Source organism: Patagioenas fasciata, chromosome 6, assembly GCF_037038585.1.
Source record: "Patagioenas fasciata isolate bPatFas1 chromosome 6, bPatFas1.hap1, whole genome shotgun sequence".
In the NCBI taxonomy this organism is placed as follows: Eukaryota; Metazoa; Chordata; class Aves; order Columbiformes; family Columbidae; genus Patagioenas; species Patagioenas fasciata.
The window spans coordinates 49,745,346-49,764,163 of NC_092525.1; positions in this window are offsets into that span (position 1 = coordinate 49,745,346).

The window sequence follows — 18,818 nt, forward strand, 5'->3', positions numbered from 1 at the left end:
AAACCTAACCCCAAATCTAAACCTAAAATCTAAACCTAACACCAAATCTAAACCTAACCCCAAATCTAAACCTAACCCCAAATCTAAGCCCAAATCTAAACTTAAAATCTAAACCTAACCTCAAATCTAAACCTAAAATCTAAACCTAACCCCAAATCTAAACCTAAAATCTAAACCTAACCCCAAATCTAAACCTAAAATCTAAACCTAACCCCAAATCTAAACCTAAAATCTAAACGTAACCTAAAATCTAAACCTAACCCCAAATCTAAACCTAAAATCTAAACCTAACCCCAAATCTAAACCTAAAATCTAAACCTAACCCCAAATCTAAACCTAAAATCTAAACCTAACCTAAAATCTAAACCTAACCCCAAATCTAAACCTAAAATCTAAACCTAAAATCTAAACCTAACCCCAAATCTAAACCTAAAATCTAAACCTAACCCCAAATCTAAACCGAAAATCTAAACCTAACCCCAAATCTAAACCTAAAATCTAAACCTAACCCCAAATCTAAACCGAAAATCTAAACCTAACCCCAAATCTAAACCTAAAATCTAAACCTAACCCCAAATCTAAACCGAAAATCTAACCCTAACCCCAAATCTAAACCTAAAATCTAAACCTAACCCCAAATCTAAACCAAAAATCTAAACCTAACCCCAAATCTAAACCTAAAATCTAAACCTAACCCCAAATCTAAACCAAAAATCTAAACCTAACCCCAAATCTAAACCGAAAATCTCAACCTAACACCAAATCTAAACCTAACCCCAAATCTAAACCTAACCCCAAATCTAACCCCAAATCTAAACCCCAAATCTAAACCTAACCTCAAATCTAAACCTAAAATCTAAACCTAACCCCAAATCTAAACCTAAAATCTAAACCTAAACCCAAATCTAAACCTAAAATCTAAACCTAACCCCAAATCTAAACCTAACCCCAAATCTAAACCTAAAATCTAAACCTAACCCCAAATCTAAACCTAACCCCAAATCTAAACCTAACCCCAAATCTAAACCTAAAATCTAAACCTAACCCCAAATCTAAACCTAAAATCTAAACCTAACCCCAAATATAAACCTAAAATCTAAACCTAACCCCAAATCTAAACCAAAAATCTAAACCTAACCCCAAATCTAAACCTAAAATCTAAACCTAACCCCAAATCTAAACCTAACCCCAAATCTAAACCTAACCCCAAATCTAAACCTAAAATCTAAACCTAACCCCAAATCTAAACCTAAAATCTAAACCTAACCCCAAATCTAAACCTAACCCCAAATCTAAACCTAAAATCTAAACCTAACCCCAAATCTAAACCTAAAATCTAAACCTAACACCAAATCTAAACCTAACCCCAAATTTAAACCTAACCCCAAATCTAAACCTAACCCCAAATCTAAGCCCAAATCTAAACCTAAAATCTAAACCTAATCCCAAATCTAAACCTAAAATCTAAACCTAACCCCAAATCTAAACCTAAAATCTAAACCTAACACCAAATCTAAACCTAAAATCTAAACCTAACCGAAAATCTAAACCTAACCCCAAATCTAAGCCCAAATCTAAACCTAAAATCTAAACCTAACCCCAAATCTAAACCTAAAATCTAAACCTAACCCCAAATCTAAACCTAAAATCTAAACCTAACCCCAAATCTAAACCTAAAATCTAAGCCTAACCCCAAATCTAAACCTAAAATCTAAACCTAAACCGAAATCTAAACCTAAAATCTAAACCTAAACCCAAATCTAAACCTAACCCCAAATCTAAACCTAAAATCTAAACCTAACCCCAAATCTAAACCTAAAATCTAAACCTAACCCCAAATCTAAACCTAAAATTTAAGCCTAACCCCAAATCTAAACCTAAAATCTAAACCTAACCCCAAATCTAAACCTAACCTCAAATCTAAACCAAAAATCTAAACCTAACCCCAAATCTAAACCTAAAATCTAAACCTAACCCCAAATCTAAACCTAAAATCTAAACCTAACCTAAAATCTAAACCTAACCCCAAATCTAAACCTAAAATCTAAACCTAAAATCTAAACCTAACCCCAAATCTAAACCTAAAATCTAAATCTAACCCCAAATCTAAACCTAAAATCTAAACCTAAAATCTAAACCTAACCCCAAATCTAAACCTAAAATCTAAACCTAACCCCAAATGTAAACCTAAAATCTAAACCTAAAATCTAAACCTAACCTAAAATCTAAACCTAACCCCAAATCTAAACCTAAAATCTAAACCTAACACCAAATCTAAACCGAAAATCTAAACCTAAACCCAAATTTAAACCTAAAATCTAAACCTAACCCCAAATCTATACCTAAAATCTAAACCTAAAATCTAAACCTAACCCCAAATCTAAACCTAAAATCTAAACCTAACCCCAAATCTAAACCAAAAATCTAAACCTAACCCCAAATCTAAACCTAAAATCTAAACCTAACCCCAAATCTAAACCGAAAATCTAAACCTAACCCCAAATCTAAACCTAAAATCTAAACCTAACACCAAATCTAAACCTAACCCCAAATCTAAACCTAACCCCAAATCTAACCCCAAATCAAAACCCCAAATCTAAACCTAACCTCAAATCTAAACCTAAAATCTAAACCTAACCCCAAATCTAAACCTAAAATCTAAACCTAACCCCAAATCTAAACCTAAAATCTAAACCTAACCCCAAATCTAAACCTAAGCCCAAATCTAAACCTAAAATCTAAACCTAACCCCAAATCTAAACCTAACCCCAAATCTAAACCTAACCCCAAATCTAAACCTAAAATCTAAACCTAACACCAAATCTAAACCTAAAATCTAAACCTAACCCCAAATCTAAACCAAAAATCTAAACCTAACACCAAATCTAAACCTAACCCCAAATCTAAACCTAACCCCAAATCTAACCCCAAATCTAAACCTAAAATCTAAACCTAACTTCAAATCTAAACCTAAAATCTAAACCAAACCCCAAATCTAAACCTAACCCCAAATCTAAACCTAAAATCTAAACCTAAACCCAAATCTAAACCTAAAATCTAAACCTAAACCCAAATCTAAACCTAACCCCAAATCTAAACCTAAAATCTAAACCTAACCCCAAATCTAAACCTAAAATCTAAACCTAACCCCAAATCTAAACCTAACCCCAAATCTAAACCTAAAATCTAAACCTAACCCCAAATCTAAACCTAAAATCTAAACCTAACGCCAAATCTAAACCTAAAATTTAAGCCTAACCCCAAATCTAAACCTAAAATCTAAACCTAACCCCAAATCTAAACCTAACCTCAAATCTAAACCAAAAATCTAAACCTAACCCCAAATCTAAACCTAAAATCTAAACCTAACCCCAAATCTAAACCTAAAATCTAAACCTAACCTAAAATCTAAACCTAACCCCAAATCTAAACCTAAAATCTAAACCTAAAATCTAAACCTAACCCCAAATCTAAACCTAAAATCTAATCCTAACCCCAAATCTAAACCGAAAATCTAAACCTAACCCCAAATCTAAACCTAAAATCTAAACCTAACCCCAAATCTAAACCTAACCCCAAATCTAAACCAAAAATCTAAACCTAACCCCAAATCTAAACCTAAAATCTAAACCTAAAATCTAAACCTAACCTAAAATCTAAACCTAACCCCAAATCTAAACCTAACCCCAAATCTAAACCTAAAATCTAAACCTAACACCAAATCTAAACCGAAAATCTAAACCTAACCCCAAATCTAAACCTAAAATCTAAACCTAACCCCAAATCTAAACCTAACCTAAAATCTAAACCTAACCCCAAATCTAAACCTAAAATCTAAACCTAACCCGAAATCTAAACCTAAAATCTAAACCTAACCCCAAATCTATACCTAAAATCTAAACCTAAAATCTAAACCTAACCCCAAATCTAAACCTAAAATCTAAACCTAACCCCAAATCTAAACCAAAAATCTAAACCTAACCCCAAATCTAAACCTAAAATCTAAACCTAACCCCAAATCTAAACCGAAAATCTAAACCTAACCCCAAATCTAAACCGAAAATCTAAACCTAACACCAAATCTAAACCTAACCCCAAATCTAAACCTAACCCCAAATCTAACCCCAAATCTAAACCCCAAATCTAAACCTAACCTCAAATCTAAACCTAAAATCTAAACCTAACCCCAAATCTAAACCTAACCCCAAATCTAAACCTAAAATCTAAACCTAACCCCAAATCTAAACCTAACCCCAAATCTAAACCTAAAATCTAAACCTAACCCCAAATCTAAACCTAACCCCAAATCTAAACCTAACCCCAAATCTAAACCTAAAATCTAAACCTAACCCCAAATCTAAACCTAAAATCTAAACCTAACCCCAAATCTAAACCAAAAATCTAAACCTAACACCAAATCTAAACCTAACCCCAAATCTAAACCTAACCCCAAATCTAACCCCAAATCTAAACCTAAAATCTAAACCTAACCTCAAATCTAAACCTAAAATCTAAACCAAACCCCAAATCTAAACCTAAAATCTAAACCTAATCCCAAATCTAAACCTAAAATCTAAACCTAACCCCAAATCTAAACCTAAAATCTAAACCTAACCCCAAATCTAAACCTAACCCCAAATCTAAACCTAACCCCAAATCTAAGCCCAAATCTAAACCTAAAATCTAAACCTAACCCCAAATCTAAACCTAAAATCTAAACCTAACCCCAAATCTAAACCTAACCCCAAATCTAAGCCCAAATCTAAACCTAAAATCTAAACCTAACCCCAAATCTAAACCTAAAATCTAAACCTAACCCCAAATCTAAACCTAAAATCTAAACCTAACCCCAAATCTAAACCGAAAATCTAAACCTAACACCAAATCTAAACCTAACCCCAAATCTAAACCTAACCCCAAATCTAACCCCAAATCTAAACCCCAAATCTAAACCTAACCTCAAATCTAAACCTAAAATCTAAACCTAACCCCAAATCTAAACCTAACCCCAAATCTAAACCTAAAATCTAAACCTAACCCCAAATCTAAACCTGAAATCTAAACCTAACCCCAAATCTAAACCTAACCCCAAATCTAAACCTAAAATCTAAACCTAACCCCAAATCTAAACCAAAAATTTAAACCTAACCCCAAATCTAAACCTAAAATCTAAACCTAACCCCAAATCTAAACCTAACCCCAAATCTAAACCTAACCCCAAATCTAAACCTAAAATCTAAACCTAACCCCAAATCTAAACCTAAAATCTAAACCTAAGCCCAAATCTAAACCTAAAATCTAAACCTAACCCCAAATCTAAACCTAAAATCTAAACCTAACACCAAATCTAAACCTAACCCCAAATCTAAACCTAACCCCAAATCTAAGCCCAATTCTAAACCTAAAATCTAAACCTAATCCCAAATCTAAACCTAAAATCTAAACCTAACCCCAAATCTAAACCTAAAATCTAAACCTAACACCAAATCTAAACCTAACCCCAAATCTAAACCTAACCCCAAATCTAAACCTAACCCCAAATCTAAGCCCAAATCTAAACCTAAAATCTAAACCTAACCCCAAATCTAAACCTAAAATCTAAACCTAACCCCAAATCTAAACCTAACCCCAAATCTAAACCTAAGCCCAAATCTAAACCTAAAATCTAAACCTAACCCCAAATCTAAACCTAAAATCTAAACCTAACCCCAAATCTAAACCTAACCCCAAATCTAAACCTAAAATCTAAACCTAACCCCAAATCTAAACCAAAAATCTAAACCTAACACCAAATCTAAACCTAACCCCAAATCTAAACCTAACCCCAAATCTAAACCTAACCCCAAATCTAAGCCCAAATCTAAACCTAAAATCTAAACCTAATCCCAAATCTAAACCTAAAATCTAAACCTAACCCCAAATCTAAACCTAAAATCTAAACCTAACACCAAATCTAAACCTAAAATCTAAACCTAACCCCAAATCTAAACCTAACCCCAAATCTAAGCCCAAATCTAAACCTAAAATCTAAACCTAACCCCAAATCTAAACCTAAAATCTAAACCTAACCCCAAATCTAAACCTAAAATCTAAGCCTAACCCCAAATCTAAACCTAAAATCTAAACCTAAACCCAAATCTAAACCTAAAATCTAAACCTAAACCCAAATCTAAACCTAACCCCAAATCTAAACCTAAAATCTAAACCTAACCCCAAATCTAAACCTAAAATCTAAACCTAACCCCAAATCTAAACCTAACCCCAAATCTAAACCTAAAATCTAAACCTAACCCCAAATCTAAACCTAAAATCTAAACCTAACGCCAAATCTAAACCTAAAATTTAAGCCTAACCCCAAATCTAAACCTAAAATCTAAACCTAACCCCAAATCTAAACCTAACCTCAAATCTAAACCAAAAATCTAAACCTAACCCCAAATCTAAACCTAAAATCTAAACTTAACCCCAAATCTAAACCTAAAATCTAAACCTAACCTAAAATCTAAACCTAACCCCAAATCTAAACCTAAAATCTAAACCTAAAATCTAAACCTAACCCCAAATCTAAACCTAAAATCTAATCCTAACCCCAAATCTAAACCGAAAATCTAAACCTAACCCCAAATCTAAACCTAAAATCTAAACCTAACCCCAAATCTAAACCTAACCCCAAATCTAAACCTAAAATCTAAACCTAACCCCAAATCTAAACCTAACCCCAAATCTAAACCTAAGCCCAAATCTAAACCTAAAATCTAAACCTAACCCCAAATCTAAACCTAAAATCTAAACCTAACCCCAAATCTAAACCTAACCCCAAATCTAAACCTAAAATCTAAACCTAACCCCAAATCTAAACCAAAAATCTAAACCTAACACCAAATCTAAACCTAACCCCAAATCTAAACCTAACCCCAAATCTAAACCTAACCCCAAATCTAAGCCCAAATCTAAACCTAAAATCTAAACCTAATCCCAAATCTAAACCTAAAATCTAAACCTAACCCCAAATCTAAACCTAAAATCTAAACCTAACACCAAATCTAAACCTAAAATCTAAACCTAACCCCAAATCTAAACCTAACCCCAAATCTAAGCCCAAATCTAAACCTAAAATCTAAACCTAACCCCAAATCTAAACCTAAAATCTAAACCTAACCCCAAATCTAAACCTAAAATCTAAGCCTAACCCCAAATCTAAACCTAAAATCTAAACCTAAACCCAAATCTAAACCTAAAATCTAAACCTAAACCCAAATCTAAACCTAACCCCAAATCTAAACCTAAAATCTAAACCTAACCCCAAATCTAAACCTAAAATCTAAACCTAACCCCAAATCTAAACCTAACCCCAAATCTAAACCTAAAATCTAAACCTAACCCCAAATCTAAACCTAACCCCAAATCTAAACCTAACCCCAAATCTAAACCTAAAATCTAAACCTAACCCCAAATCTAAACCTAAAATCTAAACCTAAGCCCAAATCTAAACCTAAAATCTAAACCTAACCCCAAATCTAAACCTAAAATCTAAACCTAACACCAAATCTAAACCTAACCCCAAATCTAAACCTAACCCCAAATCTAAGCCCAATTCTAAACCTAAAATCTAAACCTAATCCCAAATCTAAACCTAAAATCTAAACCTAACCCCAAATCTAAACCTAAAATCTAAACCTAACACCAAATCTAAACCTAACCCCAAATCTAAACCTAACCCCAAATCTAAACCTAACCCCAAATCTAAGCCCAAATCTAAACCTAAAATCTAAACCTAACCCCAAATCTAAACCTAAAATCTAAACCTAACCCCAAATCTAAACCTAACCCCAAATCTAAACCTAAGCCCAAATCTAAACCTAAAATCTAAACCTAACCCCAAATCTAAACCTAAAATCTAAACCTAACCCCAAATCTAAACCTAACCCCAAATCTAAACCTAAAATCTAAACCTAACCCCAAATCTAAACCAAAAATCTAAACCTAACACCAAATCTAAACCTAACCCCAAATCTAAACCTAACCCCAAATCTAAACCTAACCCCAAATCTAAGCCCAAATCTAAACCTAAAATCTAAACCTAATCCCAAATCTAAACCTAAAATCTAAACCTAACCCCAAATCTAAACCTAAAATCTAAACCTAACACCAAATCTAAACCTAAAATCTAAACCTAACCCCAAATCTAAACCTAACCCCAAATCTAAGCCCAAATCTAAACCTAAAATCTAAACCTAACCCCAAATCTAAACCTAAAATCTAAACCTAACCCCAAATCTAAACCTAAAATCTAAGCCTAACCCCAAATCTAAACCTAAAATCTAAACCTAACCCCAAATCTAAACCTAACCCCAAATCTAAACCTAAAATCTAAACCTAACCCCAAATCTAAACCTAACCCCAAATCTAAACCTAAAATCTAAACCTAACCCCAAATCTAAACCTAACCCCAAATCTAAACCTAACCCCAAATCTAAACCTAAAATCTAAACCTAACCCCAAATCTAAACCTAAAATCTAAACCTAACCCCAAATCTAAACCAAAAATCTAAACCTAACACCAAATCTAAACCTAACCCCAAATCTAAACCTAACCCCAAATCTAACCCCAAATCTAAACCTAAAATCTAAACCTAACCCCAAATCTAAACCTAAAATCTAAACCAAACCCCAAATCTAAACCTAAAATCTAAACCTAATCCCAAATCTAAACCTAAAATCTAAACCTAACCCCAAATCTAAACCTAAAATCTAAACCTAACCCCAAATCTAAACCTAACCCCAAATCTAAACCAAACCCCAAATCTAAACCTAAAATCTAAACCTAATCCCAAATCTAAACCTAAAATCTAAACCTAACCCCAAATCTAAACCTAAAATCTAAACCTAACCCCAAATCTAAACCTAACCCCAAATCTAAACCTAACCCCAAATCTAAACCTAAAATCTAAACCTAACCCCAAATCTAAACCTAACCCCAAATCTAAACCTAAAATCTAAACCTAACCCCAAATCTAAACCTAACCCCAAATCTAAACCTAACCCCAAATCTAAACCTAAAATCTAAACCTAACCCCAAATCTAAACCTAAAATCTAAACCTAACCCCAAATCTAAACCAAAAATCTAAACCTAACACCAAATCTAAACCTAACCCCAAATCTAAACCTAACCCCAAATCTAACCCCAAATCTAAACCTAAAATCTAAACCTAACCTCAAATCTAAACCTAAAATCTAAACCAAACCCCAAATCTAAACCTAAAATCTAAACCTAATCCCAAATCTAAACCTAAAATCTAAACCTAACCCCAAATCTAAACCTAAAATCTAAACCTAACGCCAAATCTAAACCTAAAATTTAAGCCTAACCCCAAATCTAAACCTAAAATCTAAACCTAACCCCAAATCTAAACCTAACCTCAAATCTAAACCAAAAATCTAAACCTAACCCCAAATCTAAACCTAAAATCTAAACTTAACCCCAAATCTAAACCTAAAATCTAAACCTAACCTAAAATCTAAACCTAACCCCAAATCTAAACCTAAAATCTAAACCTAAAATCTAAACCTAACCCCAAATCTAAACCTAAAATCTAATCCTAACCCCAAATCTAAACCGAAAATCTAAACCTAACCCCAAATCTAAACCTAAAATCTAAACCTAACCCCAAATCTAAACCTAACCCCAAATCTAAACCTAAAATCTAAACCTAACCCCAAATCTAAACCTAACCCCAAATCTAAACCTAAGCCCAAATCTAAACCTAAAATCTAAACCTAACCCCAAATCTAAACCTAAAATCTAAACCTAACACCAAATCTAAACCTAAAATCTAAACCTAACCCCAAATCTAAACCTAACCCCAAATCTAAGCCCAAATCTAAACCTAAAATCTAAACCTAACCCCAAATCTAAACCTAAAATCTAAACCTAACCCCAAATCTAAACCTAAAATCTAAGCCTAACCCCAAATCTAAACCTAAAATCTAAACCTAACCCCAAATCTAAACCTAACCCCAAATCTAAACCTAAAATCTAAACCTAACCCCAAATCTAAACCTAACCCCAAATCTAAACCTAAAATCTAAACCTAACCCCAAATCTAAACCTAACCCCAAATCTAAACCTAACCCCAAATCTAAACCTAAAATCTAAACCTAACCCCAAATCTAAACCTAAAATCTAAACCTAACCCCAAATCTAAACCAAAAATCTAAACCTAACACCAAATCTAAACCTAACCCCAAATCTAAACCTAACCCCAAATCTAACCCCAAATCTAAACCTAAAATCTAAACCTAACCTCAAATCTAAACCTAAAATCTAAACCAAACCCCAAATCTAAACCTAAAATCTAAACCTAATCCCAAATCTAAACCTAAAATCTAAACCTAACCCCAAATCTAAACCTAAAATCTAAACCTAACCCCAAATCTAAACCTAACCCCAAATCTAAACCTAACCCCAAATCTAAACCTAAAATCTAAACCTAACCCCAAATCTAAACCTAACCCCAAATCTAAACCTAAAATATAAACCTAACCCCAAATCTAAACCTAACCCCAAATCTAAACCTAACCCCAAATCTAAACCTAAAATCTAAACCTAACCCCAAATCTAAACCAAAAATCTAAACCTAACACCAAATCTAAACCTAACCCCAAATCTAAACCTAACCCCAAATCTAACCCCAAATCTAAACCTAAAATCTAAACCTAACCTCAAATCTAAACCTAAAATCTAAACCAAACCCCAAATCTAAACCTAAAATCTAAACCTAATCCCAAATCTAAACCTAAAATCTAAACCTAACCCCAAATCTAAACCTAAAATCTAAACCTAACGCCAAATCTAAACCTAAAATTTAAGCCTAACCCCAAATCTAAACCTAAAATCTAAACCTAACCCCAAATCTAAACCTAACCTCAAATCTAAACCAAAAATCTAAACCTAACCCCAAATCTAAACCTAAAATCTAAACTTAACCCCAAATCTAAACCTAAAATCTAAACCTAACCTAAAATCTAAACCTAACCCCAAATCTAAACCTAAAATCTAAACCTAAAATCTAAACCTAACCCCAAATCTAAACCTAAAATCTAATCCTAACCCCAAATCTAAACCGAAAATCTAAACCTAACCCCAAATCTAAACCTAAAATCTAAACCTAACCCCAAATCTAAACCTAACCCCAAATCTAAACCTAAAATCTAAACCTAACCCCAAATCTAAACCTAACCCCAAATCTAAACCTAAGCCCAAATCTAAACCTAAAATCTAAACCTAACCCCAAATCTAAACCTAAAATATAAACCTAACACCAAATCTAAACCTAAAATCTAAACCTAACCCCAAATCTAAACCTAACCCCAAATCTAAGCCCAAATCTAAACCTAAAATCTAAACCTAACCCCAAATCTAAACCTAAAATCTAAACCTAACCCCAAATCTAAACCTAAAATCTAAGCCTAACCCCAAATCTAAACCTAAAATCTAAACCTAACCCCAAATCTAAACCTAACCCCAAATCTAAACCTAAAATCTAAACCTAACCCCAAATCTAAACCTAACCCCAAATCTAAACCTAAAATCTAAACCTAACCCCAAATCTAAACCTAACCCCAAATCTAAACCTAACCCCAAATCTAAACCTAAAATCTAAACCTAACCCCAAATCTAAACCTAAAATCTAAACCTAACCCCAAATCTAAACCAAAAATCTAAACCTAACACCAAATCTAAACCTAACCCCAAATCTAAACCTAACCCCAAATCTAACCCCAAATCTAAACCTAAAATCTAAACCTAACCTCAAATCTAAACCTAAAATCTAAACCAAACCCCAAATCTAAACCTAAAATCTAAACCTAATCCCAAATCTAAACCTAAAATCTAAACCTAACCCCAAATCTAAACCTAAAATCTAAACCTAACCCCAAATCTAAACCTAACCCCAAATCTAAACCTAACCCCAAATCTAAACCTAAAATCTAAACCTAACCCCAAATCTAAACCTAACCCCAAATCTAAACCTAAAATCTAAACCTAACCCCAAATCTAAACCTAACCCCAAATCTAAACCTAACCCCAAATCTAAACCTAAAATCTAAACCTAACCCCAAATCTAAACCAAAAATCTAAACCTAACACCAAATCTAAACCTAACCCCAAATCTAAACCTAACCCCAAATCTAACCCCAAATCTAAACCTAAAATCTAAACCTAACCTCAAATCTAAACCTAAAATCTAAACCAAACCCCAAATCTAAACCTAAAATCTAAACCTAATCCCAAATCTAAACCTAAAATCTAAACCTAACCCCAAATCTAAACCTAAAATCTAAACCTAACGCCAAATCTAAACCTAAAATTTAAGCCTAACCCCAAATCTAAACCTAAAATCTAAACCTAACCCCAAATCTAAACCTAACCTCAAATCTAAACCAAAAATCTAAACCTAACCCCAAATCTAAACCTAAAATCTAAACTTAACCCCAAATCTAAACCTAAAATCTAAACCTAACCTAAAATCTAAACCTAACCCCAAATCTAAACCTAAAATCTAAACCTAAAATCTAAACCTAACCCCAAATCTAAACCTAAAATCTAATCCTAACCCCAAATCTAAACCGAAAATCTAAACCTAACCCCAAATCTAAACCTAAAATCTAAACCTAACCCCAAATCTAAACCTAACCCCAAATCTAAACCTAAAATCTAAACCTAACCCCAAATCTAAACCTAACCCCAAATCTAAACCTAAGCCCAAATCTAAACCTAAAATCTAAACCTAACCCCAAATCTAAACCTAAAATCTAAACCTAACACCAAATCTAAACCTAAAATCTAAACCTAACCCCAAATCTAAACCTAACCCCAAATCTAAGCCCAAATCTAAACCTAAAATCTAAACCTAACCCCAAATCTAAACCTAAAATCTAAACCTAACCCCAAATCTAAACCTAAAATCTAAGCCTAACCCCAAATCTAAACCTAAAATCTAAACCTAACCCCAAATCTAAACCTAACCCCAAATCTAAACCTAAAATCTAAACCTAACCCCAAATCTAAACCTAACCCCAAATCTAAACCTAAAATCTAAACCTAACCCCAAATCTAAACCTAACCCCAAATCTAAACCTAACCCCAAATCTAAACCTAAAATCTAAACCTAACCCCAAATCTAAACCTAAAATCTAAACCTAACCCCAAATCTAAACCAAAAATCTAAACCTAACACCAAATCTAAACCTAACCCCAAATCTAAACCTAACCCCAAATCTAACCCCAAATCTAAACCTAAAATCTAAACCTAACCTCAAATCTAAACCTAAAATCTAAACCAAACCCCAAATCTAAACCTAAAATCTAAACCTAATCCCAAATCTAAACCTAAAATCTAAACCTAACCCCAAATCTAAACCTAAAATCTAAACCTAACCCCAAATCTAAACCTAACCCCAAATCTAAACCTAACCCCAAATCTAAGCCCAAATCTAAACCTAAAATCTAAACCTAACCCCAAATCTAAACCTAAAATCTAAACCTAACCCCAAATCTAAACCTAACCCCAAATCTAAGCCCAAATCTAAACCTAAAATCTAAACCTAACCCCAAATCTAAACCTAAAATCTAAACCTAACCCCAAATCTAAACCTAAAATCTAAACCTAACCCCAAATCTAAACCGAAAATCTAAACCTAACACCAAATCTAAACCTAACCCCAAATCTAAACCTAACCCCAAATCTAACCCCAAATCTAAACCCCAAATCTAAACCTAACCTCAAATCTAAACCTAAAATCTAAACCTAACCCCAAATCTAAACCTAACCCCAAATCTAAACCTAAAATCTAAACCTAACCCCAAATCTAAACCTGAAATCTAAACCTAACCCCAAATCTAAACCTAAAATCTAAACCTAACCACAAATCTAAACCTAACCCCAAATCTAAACCTAACCCCAAATCTAAACCTAAAATCTAAACCTAACCCCAAATCTAAACCTAAAATCTAAACCTAACCCCAAATATAAACCTAAAATCTAAACCTAACCCCAAATCTAAACCAAAAATTTAAACCTAACCCCAAATCTAAACCTAAAATCTAAACCTAACCCCAAATCTAAACCTAACCCCAAATCTAAACCTAACCCCAAATCTAAACCTAAAATCTAAACCTAACCCCAAATCTAAACCTAAAATCTAAACCTAAGCCCAAATCTAAACCTAAAATCTAAACCTAACCCCAAATCTAAACCTAAAATCTAAACCTAACACCAAATCTAAACCTAACCCCAAATCTAAACCTAACCCCAAATCTAAGCCCAATTCTAAACCTAAAATCTAAACCTAATCCCAAATCTAAACCTAAAATCTAAACCTAACCCCAAATCTAAACCTAAAATCTAAACCTAACACCAAATCTAAACCTAACCCCAAATCTAAACCTAACCCCAAATCTAAACCTAACCCCAAATCTAAGCCCAAATCTAAACCTAAAATCTAAACCTAACCCCAAATCTAAACCTAAAATCTAAACCTAACCCCAAATCTAAACCTAACCCCAAATCTAAACCTAAGCCCAAATCTAAACCTAAAATCTAAACCTAACCCCAAATCTAAACCTAAAATCTAAACCTAACCCCAAATCTAAACCTAACCCCAAATCTAAACCTAAAATCTAAACCTAACCCCAAATCTAAACCAAAAATCTAAACCTAACACCAAATCTAAACCTAACCCCAAATCTAAACCTAACCCCAAATCTAAACCTAACCCCAAATCTAAGCCCAAATCTAAACCTAAAATCTAAACCTAATCCCAAATCTAAACCTAAAATCTAAACCTAACCCCAAATCTAAACCTAAAATCTAAACCTAACACCAAATCTAAACCTAAAATCTAAACCTAACCCCAAATCTAAACCTAACCCCAAATCTAAGCCCAAATCTAAACCTAAAATCTAAACCTAACCCCAAATCTAAACCTAAAATCTAAACCTAACCCCAAATCTAAACCTAAAATCTAAGCCTAACCCCAAATCTAAACCTAAAATCTAAACCTAAACCCAAATCTAAACCTAAAATCTAAACCTAAACCCAAATCTAAACCTAACCCCAAATCTAAACCTAAAATCTAAACCTAACCCCAAATCTAAACCTAAAATCTAAACCTAACCCCAAATCTAAACCTAACCCCAAATCTAAACCTAAAATCTAAACCTAACCCCAAATCTAAACCTAAAATCTAAACCTAACGCCAAATCTAAACCTAAAATTTAAGCCTAACCCCAAATCTAAACCTAAAATCTAAACCTAACCCCAAATCTAAACCTAAAATCTAAACCTAAAATCTAAACCTAACCCCAAATCTAAACCTAAAATCTAAACCTAACCCCAAATCTAAACCTAAAATCTAAACCTAACCTAAAATCTAAACCTAACCCCAAATCTAAACCCAAATCTAAACCTAAAATCTAAACCTAACCCCAAATCTAAACCTAAAATCTAATCCTAACCCCAAATCTAAACCGAAAATCTAAACCTAACCCCAAATCTAAACCTAAAATCTAAACCTAACCCCAAATCTAAACCTAACCCCAAATCTAAACCTAAAATCTAAACCTAACCCCAAATCTAAACCTAACCCCAAATCTAAACCTAAGCCCAAATCTAAACCTAAAATCTAAACCTAACCCCAAATCTAAACCTAAAATCTAAACCTAACCCCAAATCTAAACCTAACCCCAAATCTAAACCTAAAATCTAAACCTAACCCCAAATCTAAACCAAAAATCTAAACCTAACACCAAATCTAAACCTAACCCCAAATCTAAACCTAACCCCAAATCTAAACCTAACCCCAAATCTAAGCCCAAATCTAAACCTAAAATCTAAACCTAATCCCAAATCTAAACCTAAAATCTAAACCTAACCCCAAATCTAAACCTAAAATCTAAACCTAACACCAAATCTAAACCTAAAATCTAAACCTAACCCCAAATCTAAACCTAACCCCAAATCTAAGCCCAAATCTAAACCTAAAATCTAAACCTAACCCCAAATCTAAACCTAAAATCTAAACCTAACCCCAAATCTAAACCTAAAATCTAAGCCTAACCCCAAATCTAAACCTAAAATCTAAACCTAAACCCAAATCTAAACCTAAAATCTAAACCTAAACCCAAATCTAAACCTAACCCCAAATCTAAACCTAAAATCTAAACCTAACCCCAAATCTAAACCTAAAATCTAAACCTAACCCCAAATCTAAACCTAACCCCAAATCTAAACCTAAAATCTAAACCTAACCCCAAATCTAAACCTAAAATCTAAACCTAACGCCAAATCTAAACCTAAAATTTAAGCCTAACCCCAAATCTAAACCTAAAATCTAAACCTAACCCCAAATCTAAACCTAACCTCAAATCTAAACCAAAAATCTAAACCTAACCCCAAATCTAAACCTAAAATCTAAACCTAACCCCAAATCTAAACCTAAAATCTAAACCTAACCTAAAATCTAAACCTAACCCCAAATCTAAACCTAAAATCTAAACCTAAAATCTAAACCTAACCCCAAATCTAAACCTAAAATCTAATCCTAACCCCAAATCTAAACCGAAAATCTAAACCTAACCCCAAATCTAAACCTAAAATCTAAACCTAACCCCAAATCTAAACCTAACCCCAAATCTAAACCAAAAATCTAAACCTAACCCCAAATCTAAACCTAAAATCTAAACCTAAAATCTAAACCTAACCTAAAATCTAAACCTAACCCCAAATCTAAACCTAAAATCTAAACCTAACCCCAAATCTAAACCTAACCCCAAATCTAAACCTAAAATCTAAACCTAACACCAAATCTAAACCGAAAATCTAAACCTAACCCCAAATCTAAACCTAAAATCTAAACCTAACCCCAAATCTAAACCTAACCTAAAATCTAAACCTAACCCCAAATCTAAACCTAAAATCTAAACCTAACCCGAAATCTAAACCTAAAATCTAAACCTAACCCCAAATCTATACCTAAAATCTAAACCTAAAATCTAAACCTAACCCCAAATCTAAACCTAAAATCTAAACCTAACCCCAAATCTAAACCTAAAATCTAAACCTAACCCCAAATCTAAACCTAAAATCTAAACCTAACCCCAAATCTAAACCGAAAATCTAAACCTAACCCCAAATCTAAACCGAAAATCTAAACCTAACACCAAATCTAAACCTAACCCCAAATCTAAACCTAACCCCAAATCTAACCCCAAATCTAAACCCCAAATCTAAACCTAACCTCAAATCTAAACCTAAAATCTAAACCTAACCCCAAATCTAAACCTAACCCCAAATCTAAACCTAAAATCTAAACCTAACCCCAAATCTAAACCTAACCCCAAATCTAAACCTAAAATCTAAACCTAACCCCAAATCTAAACCTAACCCCAAATCTAAACCTAACCCCAAATCTAAACCTAAAATCTAAACCTAACCCCAAATCTAAACCTAAAATCTAAACCTAACCCCAAATCTAAACCAAAAATCTAAACCTAACACCAAATCTAAACCTAACCCCAAATCTAAACCTAACCCCAAATCTAACCCCAAATCTAAACCTAAAATCTAAACCTAACCTCAAATCTAAACCTAAAATCTAAACCAAACCCCAAATCTAAACCTAAAATCTAAACCTAATCCCAAATCTAAACCTAAAATCTAAACCTAACCCCAAATCTAAACCTAAAATCTAAACCTAACCCCAAATCTAAACCTAACCCCAAATCTAAACCTAACCCCAAATCTAAGCCCAAATCTAAACCTAAAATCTAAACCTAACCCCAAATCTAAACCTAAAATCTAAACCTAACCCCAAATCTAAACCTAACCCCAAATCTAAGCCCAAATCTAAACCTAAAATCTAAACCTAACCCCAAATCTAAACCTAAAATCTAAACCTAACCCCAAATCTAAACCTAAAATCTAAACCTAACCCCAAATCTAAACCGAAAATCTAAACCTAACACCAAATCTAAACCTAACCCCAAATCTAAACCTAACCCCAAATCTAACCCCAAATCTAAACCCCAAATCTAAACCTAACCTCAAATCTAAACCTAAAATCTAAACCTAACCCCAAATCTAAACCTAACCCCAAATCTAAACCTAAAATCTAAACCTAACCCCAAATCTAAACCTGAAATCTAAACCTAACCCCAAATCTAAACCTAACCCCAAATCTAAACCTAAAATCTAAACCTAACCACAAATCTAAACCTAACCCCAAATCTAAACCTAACCCCAAATCTAAACCTAAAATCTAAACCTAACCCCAAATCTAAACCTAAAATCTAAACCTAACCCCAAATATAAACCTAAAATCTAAACCTAACCCCAAATCTAAACCAAAAATTTAAACCTAACCCCAAATCTAAACCTAAAATCTAAACCTAACCCCAAATCTAAACCTAACCCCAAATCTAAACCTAACCCCAAATCTAAACCTAAAATCTAAACCTAACCCCAAATCTAAACCTAAAATCTAAACCTAACCCCAAATCTAAACCTAAAATCTAAACCTAACCCCAAATCTAAACCTAAAATCTAAACCTAACACCAAATCTAAACCTAACCCCAAATCTAAACCTAACCCCAAATCTAAACCTAACCCCAAATCTAAGCCCAAATCTAAACCTAAAATCTAAACCTAATCCCAAATCTAAACCTAAAATCTAAACCTAACCCCAAATCTAAACCTAAAATCTAAACCTAACACCAAATCTAAACCTAACCCCAAATCTAAACCTAACCCCAAA